Source organism: Tenrec ecaudatus, chromosome 15 (assembly GCF_050624435.1).
Source record: "Tenrec ecaudatus isolate mTenEca1 chromosome 15, mTenEca1.hap1, whole genome shotgun sequence".
In the NCBI taxonomy this organism is placed as follows: domain Eukaryota; kingdom Metazoa; phylum Chordata; class Mammalia; order Afrosoricida; family Tenrecidae; genus Tenrec; species Tenrec ecaudatus.
In genome coordinates, this window is record NC_134544.1 from 93,306,976 (window position 1) to 93,315,925 (window position 8,950).

The window sequence follows — 8,950 nt, forward strand, 5'->3', positions numbered from 1 at the left end:
GAATAAGGAAGACTGAAGAAGAATAGCTTTGACTGAATTGTAGTGATGGCCAAGAATACTGAAATAACATTGGTCTCCAAAAGCACAAACAAGTCTGTCCTCGAATAAATGAGCTCAGAATGCTAGTTAGAGGTAAAGAGAGTGAGAGCCCATATTACATACTTTGGACAATGTTGTCAGAAGAGAGCAGTCCCTGGAGAAGGACAGTATGTCCGGTAAAGTAGAGGGGCAGTGAAAAATAGGAATCCCTCAACTAAATGGATTGACACAGTGACGGCAACAATGGGTTCATCCTAAATTGAGAGTCTGTTAAAGGAGAATGCAGTGTTTCCTTCTGTTGTGTACTGGGTCCCTGCTATGTGGAATCAACTCAATGACACCTAACATTGACAACCTCAGAAACCACTAATCAATACAGAAGACAGGCACAAAATACTAGTGTGATAGTTATATTTACAAAAATTATTTCCATGGTAACAGAAGCCAAATCTTTCATGTGAACTTTGCCGGAACATAAACTCTCTTATTAAAAAGAAGGAATGGGTTTCCTTTGCTAAAACAAAACAAAACAAAACAAAACCAAAAAAAGTGATGATAAAATCACTGAGGAATTCCTGTCCCTCATTGATTTACACCATTCTCCTGGAGGTGGACTGAAACAAATTCTCTACGATTCACCCAGCATGTCTTATGACAGAGTATTTCCCATCTTGGGCTCAAGTGTGAGGGTAGCACACAATCAGTCAGGTGTGAGTGACTATTTGTCCATCAAGATTACTGTAAATCATTTATCCCTCTACGCAAGTAGTTCTCAACCTGTTGGTCACAACCCCTTTGGGGGTCAAACGACCCTTTCACAGGGACGCCTAAGAGGATTAGAAAACACATATTTCTGATGGTCGTAGGAACTGAGACATTTTCCATCACCAGGCAGGTCTGCCAACATGCAGATACACCCACATATGAGTCCCTGACGTGAAGACTCTTACCCATGCTACACCAGGCTTCATCGTGAAGATTGTTACCCATGCTACACCATGCTTCAAGACAAATTTCCATTTACTTATAATTAGAAGTATTTCACAATACAATAATTACATGTTTTTGTGATTTATCACTATGCTTTAATCATGTTCAATTTGTAACAATGGAAATACATCCTGCATATGAGATATTTACATTATGATTCATAACAGTAGCAAAAATAGTGTTATGAAGTAGCAACTAAAATAATTTTATGTTTGGGGATCACCACAACATGAGGAACTGTATTAAAGGGTCACAGCATTAGGAATTTTGAGAAACACCACTCTACACTGAGGGGTCAGCTGCAAGACCTGAGGATCCATCCAGAACAAGTGATCTATGAGTTGAGTGGGTTTCAAGATGCTCAGAGGGTCCAGAATCAACTGAATCAAAATTAAATTCCATGAGAAACTTCAAGGCTAAATCTAAAATAGATTAAAGACCAGAGGATTCACACACTATGAATAAACACTTTTTTTCTTAAGTTCAAGCTGTTGGGTGAAAACATAACAATAATTGTGAGAATACACTTACTATCATTTTCTATGAGACCAGTAATAAACTGTTAACAAGGTCATCAATAAAATGTAGATCAATATTTATAATGGATCTAAATGAAAAAGTGCTTGAAAATATTGGGAACTGAGTCAGACAACATACTGAAATAATTATATACCATGATTAATTGGAATCTTCCCCAGAGTTGATTTAACATAAGAAAATAAGCTCTGTAATATAGCAATTAATGCAAAAAATGATTAACTATCTAAATAGACACATGAAAAGTACTAAACAAAGTCGGAGGCTTTTCATGTTAAAGAAAACACCTCTGCAAATCTAACATGAAACAATATAGTTCAATATGTGAATATGCTAATACACATTCCTATTTTTAAAAAGTCAAAATGTCAGACTTAGACGAAAGAGCAAAACATCACCCCACCTCAGAAAAAGGACAAACATAAATGTTCACTTTCACCACTGATATTAAACATTGACTGTATGTTCTAACTAGAGCGATCAAAATAAGATTTTTTAAGGAAGAAAAGAGGCTTCCAAAATGAAATAAAATTTTCTCTTATCATAAATTAGTGTTCATATCCATAAAATATTCAAAATATTTTAGGTAGGTAATAAATATAAAAACGTTGTAGGCTACATTTCAACAGGCAAAAATAACTTTTGAAACTTAACCCACTAACTATTAATTGCTAATCAACAACTCCCAAACCATTAACCCTTATACCTTAAGATGCTGAGCATCCTTACAGCTCACTGATAATATCCTAAAACACTGAACCCCTAGCCACCTGAAAAGTTCTTTACCATCCACAATGTCTACTAACACCCTGAGCATTCCCTGATACCCACAGCCAATTAGGAACAAAAATTAGGATTTCCTTAAGAAATCCTAACACCATACACCAGGGGTCCTCAAACCGCAGCCCTCAGGTCACATGACATGAGGCCTGCCGAGGATATTTATCAGGCCCACCAGTTGTTTTTGCCACCTCTGCCTGTCCTGCTTAGCACCAAACCTGTCCAGTGTGCATATGAATTTGTTCATAGTTTTTTTTTAAAAACTATTGTTTGGCCCTCCAACGGCCTGAGGGACAGTGAACTGGCCCCCTGCATAAAAAGTTTGAAGATCTCTGCCATACACTCTCAAACTAACCTAATTCAATTAACCCAATTGTTTGAATCAGGAGCACAACTTTGAATATATTCTACAATCTTAATCCTAACTTTATCACACCATGTCTCAATATCAGAAACCACCTTCCAAAACTATACTGTTTAAACCATGACTCTACATCTTTATACCATAAAACAGAAGTCCCTAAGCAACTCCAAACATAAGCTGGTAGGCACGACACTTTCTAAATATAAAGCCCTTTAATCTGTTCACCAACATCTGACTCTTAACTCCTGATACTTATGTTCTGTTTCTATCCATTGACTCTTGTTCTTGAACCGGAAACATTAATCCCAGGACCTAGATTCCAATCTCACACAGACTCTGACTCTAGCACTCTACAACCCCAAAGTGAACCAAAATCTAACCCATCAAGAAACTCACATTGCTAATTATGTATGTGGAACTGTCTGCTCTTTCAGACTTTACCTAAATGTAAGGAACTAAGGTAGGCAGACAGGCAAAACCAGGAATCACAAGCACGTTTTCAGTAAACTTTTAAGGCATTTGCATCTGATTCATGGAAGGTGGCAAAATAAAGTGGTTTATACATGTTTATATATGAATATTTTATATATGAAATGAAAAACTCATTAGCAATAAGTATACATGGAAATTCCCACGCTGGAAAACTAAATGGATCATGAAGAAACACTAGCAAAAAAGTAAAACAAAAGAGGCAATAGAAGAAATGCAAATGAGGACTCAGGTTTATAACCAATATGCGAAGAGCCCAAAGTCACCATTACAGTCCCCAAGAAACAAGGTGACCTTATTGAACTCAGAATACTGAGGTCACAGGGCATGGTTTTGTTCTGTTGCCCATTAAAAACAATGAACTGTCACTGAGTCCATTCTGACTTATAAACGTCTCTACAGGGCAGAGTACAAAAGGCTCTGTGTGTTTCTGAAACTGCAACTCTTTAAGGGACTAGAAAGCATCACCAGTTAATGGTTTTGAATTACTGAATGTGTGGTTAGCAATCCAACACATAACCCACTACATCTCCATGGGTACATCCTGTTCTTATAAACTGGAGAAAACTAGATGGCAGCTAACAATAAGAAAGGTATTCTTTTCAATGTCTCTAATTAATTAATCTAGTTAGGACCCAGAGCAAACATCAGTCCTCAAAATAGGGGGGAGGGACACATAGGTAAGTCCTCTCTCAGTTGATTTCTCCTGTGAACTCATTCTGTGTTCCTGCCTATGGAGCCATTTTGTTTAGTGCTGGTTTTCACCCTATGCCCTCAATAGTCTAATTAACTGAATTCATTGAAAACTGTGATTTGAAGGATGTGATGGGATTAACTAAGAGACAGCCCAAAAGAGTTTGTTCCAGGAGAAAATACCTTCTGAAGTTATCCATTAAAAATCTTACTGAGTATAGATTTACTCTGAAACCACATATGGTCACCATACAGAATCAAATTGTGGGTCAAATGATTGCCATTTATCAAATTATTATCTAATTTAAATACAAGGAGCTCATTGGTAGCCAATCTTTCATGCCATGAATGCACAAGTGGGTTTCAAAAAGATCATGGAAAAATGCAATAAAGATAATGCTGAAGACTGTAGTATTATTATGTTAAACAGAATAATGTAATAAATATTTTATAATTCCTCAATTACTATATATAAGAATTATATATCTGAATGTTACCTTGTATTAGGAATAATATATCTTAAAAATCTTTAAGAAACCTATTCACCTTCCATAAAAATGCAGAAAGAATATTAAGAAATTTACATAGAGTGTCTCTCTTGAAGATCTACTAAAGTTGATATTAATTTTATTCTCTAGCTATGGTAAAGAGACCAGTTAGGTTATAGTATATCTGTATGATTCACATAGAAAATTGTGAGAGCTGGGGGACTTCCGGGAAGATGGCAACGGAGTGACACATACCAGAGGGACTCCGCAGATTCCAGCCCAGGAGAGTTGCTCAGAGGGAAATTCAATGCCACTGGATCGCAGGAGGCGCATCATAAAGATAAGTAGGCTCAGATCCACGGTGTTTTGAGGGGCTGGGGGCTTTTGGCTTACCTCAGTGGAAGCCGGCTGGGGCTCGACCCTAGCCTAGCCACTGTGTCTGCCAAAGCCGGGACAATTTGGAGCCTGTAGCAGGGCTTGGCCTCGGCACAGCCACAGTTTTCCCCTGCCTACCTCAGGGCAGGGACAGGGCCCTTGAGGCTCCACCAGCAGGGATTGGTGTTCAGCTGCATTGTTGCTTCTGTTTGCTTCTCTGCTCTATATTCCCACGCAGTCTTGGAGGGCTTTGCAGGGGCTTTTTTGGGGCACAGCCACAGCTTGCCGCGCCGCGTGGGCTGAGCATGGACTGAACCCAAACCCCCACAGCTCCATAGGCAGGGATCAAGCTTCAGGTACACTGCAGTGTCGGTTAACATCTCTGCTCTCTGTCCCCCCACTTCTCTGGGGGCTGCTCAGCAGCTTTCTTGCTACTGTTCTTGGTGCTCAGCTGCTTTCTTGCGACTGTTCTAGGTGCTCAGCTGCGGATTGCCGCTGGGGCTTGGGGCAGGGAGTGGGCCCTTGCTGGTCCACAGGTAGGGAGTGGCACTCAGCTGCACAGTTGCTTTTCCTTCCCTCACTTCCCTGTACCCCGGCACAGTCCAGTCTCACTTTTTAATTTTTCTCCCCCTCTTGTTCCTGAACTGCTCTCTCACACTCCATTGCAGACTTACAGGACACTCCCATTGCCCTAGGGTATTTGTGCCTGGGCCACACCCAGCTAGGTGAGCTCCAACCTGCATAGATAGCCCAAGGCTAGGGAAAGGCCTGCTTGCTCTCCAGGGGATACTCCTCAGGCTCCACACCAGGGAGTTCCTGCCTGTGTACCTGGGGACATAAGGCAGCTCAGCCAACACTTATCAATATTCAAACCAATAGCAGGGACTTCAGCCCAGCCTCTGCAACACTGGGGCAGGCAGCCAACCTGCCATCTGGGGCACTCCCCTGATAGGGAAGCCACAGGAAGATAAAGTGGTAGGTTAATAACCTAGCAAAATCAGCTGTAGGCAGTTAGAAGAAGCATTCCTATAAGTCTTCCAGAGAGTGACTAGAAAATGGCACCTGGTCCCTCAAAAACAACTCAACGCAAACAGCCATCAGCCCCAACGACCTCAACGAAAAAAACAGGAGAAACAAAAGACAAAGGCAGAAGATGTGCTGAACATAGCAACATACATAGAAGAAGCAGACATTGAGATACCATACAGAGAAATTCTCAGAATGCTGCTTGGAGCCATGCAAGATATGAGGGAAACAATACAGAAAAGAGATGAAACGATAGAGGAGATAAAAGACATACACCAAAGGGAAATACAGAAGCTTAGGGAGGAAATAACGAAAAACAATAGCAAAATCATGTTCCTTGAGAATCCATTGGAGGAATCAGAGAACCACATCAGTGTCTTGGAGGACAGCCAAGCAGACTTTAATAAACGTGAATAAAAATCTAATAAGAGCATCAGAGAAGCCGAAGCAAACCTAAGAGCTATGTCTGATGCTATGAAGAGGAACAACATTAGAATTATTGACCTACTGGAGGAAGGCACAACAAAGAAGTCATCTGCAACTATAGCGAGAGAATTCTTGGAGGAAAACTTCCCCAGTCTAATGAATGAAAACCAAGCAACCATCCAGGAGGCTGAAAGAACACCAGCACAACGGGACCCCAAGAAGAAATCACCAAGGCACATAATAGTTAAATTATCCAACTTTGAGGAAAAGGAGAAAATCATGAGAGCAGTTAGGGCAAAACAAGCAATCACATATAAAGGTCAAAACATAAGGATATGCTCAGACCTATCAGCAGAAACTATGAAAAAAAGGAGAGAGTGGAGTAACATATTCCAAAAGTTGAAGGAAAACAACGCAAATCCAAGAATACTCTACCCAGCCAAATTATTGATCAAGATCGATGGAGAAGTAAAAGTCTTCCCAGACAAGGAAAAACTCAAAAAATACGTTACAACAAACCCAGCCTTACAAAAGATCCTCGCCGACTCAGTATGAGCAGAAGAACAATACTCACCAAGCACAAATAAGAGACCAACACATAGAACAACCTCACCCAAAGCACAACAAAGAGAAAACAGACCCCAAGACAGCAATGGCTTAGAAAACACAACCCATCAATTTGCTGCCTATAGGAGACACATCTCAAGGCTACAGACAAAAATAGGCTGAGAATCAAAGGCTGGAGAAGGACCTACCAAGCAAACAGCAATACAAAAAAAGCAGGTGTTGCAATCCTTATCTCGGATAAAATTGACCTAAAAGTGCAAACCATAAAAAGAGATAAAGAGGGCCACTATATAATGCTCAAGGGAATCATAGACAATAAACCACTAAGCATTGTAAACATATATTCCCCGAATGAGAGACCAGCTCAATACGTCAACCAAACACTCCAAAAGATTAAGAAAGAAATCACAGACTCGACAATTATAGTGGGCGACTTCAACACACCACTCACTGAGAAAGATAGATCACAGGGAAAGAAACTCAACAAGGAGACTAGAGAGCTAATATCCACAATTAGACAATTTGACCTATTAGATATTTACAGAGCTTTTCATCCAAATAAAAAAATTTCACATTCTTTTCAAGTCCCCATGGCACATATTCAAAGATAGACCACATGCTGGGGCATAAGGCAAATCTACATAAATTTAAGCACATTGAAATAATACAGACCTCTCTCTCTGACCACTGTGCCATAAGACTGGAAATCAGCAAAAAGAAGACGAAGAAAATAAGAGCAAATAATTGGAGGATGAATAACTCTATACTGCAAAAGGAGTGCATACTGGTGCAGATCAGAGACGAAATCAGGAAATTTCTAGAAACCAACGAAAATGAGCACACGATGTACCAAAACTTATGGGACACAGCAAAGGCAGTCATCAGAGGAAGGTTCATAGCAATACAAGCACACCTAAGAAAGAAAGAGAGACTCATGATGGATACGCTGACATAAAATTTACAAAAACTAGAGCAGAGTCAGCAGGAAAACCCTACTAATAGCAAAAGAAATTATAAAAATCAGGGATGAGACTCAGGAGAGGAAAAATAAAAACACAATGGAAAAAATTAATATCGCTAAAAGTTGGTTCTTTGAAAGGATAAACAGGATCGATAGACCATTGGCAAACCTAACCAAAGAAAGGAGGGAACAAATCTCAATAGCAAGAATAAGGGATGAAAGAGGGGTCATTACAACAGACCCTAATGAAATCAAAAGGATAGTTACACAGTACTATGAAGGATTGTACTCCAGTGAATTCAACAATTTGGAAGACATGGAAAAATTCCTGGAAAAACAATCCCTCCCTAGACTATCCTCAGTGGACATCAAGAATCTCAACAGACCCATAGCAATAGAAGAAATAGAAAAGGTTATCAAGGGATTTCCAACAAAAAAATTCCCTGGACCAGATGGCTACACTGGAGAATTCTACCAAGCATTCAGGGAAGAACTAATACCAATCCTACACAAACTTTTCCAGAACATAGAAAAAGATGGCAAACTCCCAAACTCCTTCTATGAAGCTAGTATAACTCTGATACCCAAACCGGGCAAGGATCCCACAAGAATCGAGAATTACAGACCAATATCCCTAATGAACATTGATGCAAAAATCCTTAACAAAATACTAGCCAACAGAATACAAAAGTATATAAAATAAATAATTCACCATGACCAAGTGGGATTCATACCAGGGATGCAGGGATGGTTCAACATATGAAAGACCATCAGTATTATTCATCACATTGACATGAAAAAGTATAAGAATCAAATGATTATATCAATAGACGCAGAAAAAGCATTCGACAACATCCAACACCAATTCCTGTTTAAGACACTAGCGAAGATAGGAATGGAAGGAAAGTTCCTCAAGACAATACAAGCTATATATGAAAAACCAACAGCCAAAGTGGTAGTCAATGGAGAAAAGACTAACACAATCCCACTGAAAAAGGACCAGACAAGGATGCCCCTTGTCCCCACTCCTATTTAATATCGTGCTGGAGGTTTTAGCTAACAGCATAAGGCAAAGAAGTGACATCAAAGGTATTCGTCTGGGGAAGGAAGAGGTGAAACTATTGTTATTTGCAGATGATATGATTCTATATATGGAAAGTCCCAAAAGTTCCACAAGTGGAGTACTGGAAGCAATAGAGGAGTTTGGCAGAGTGT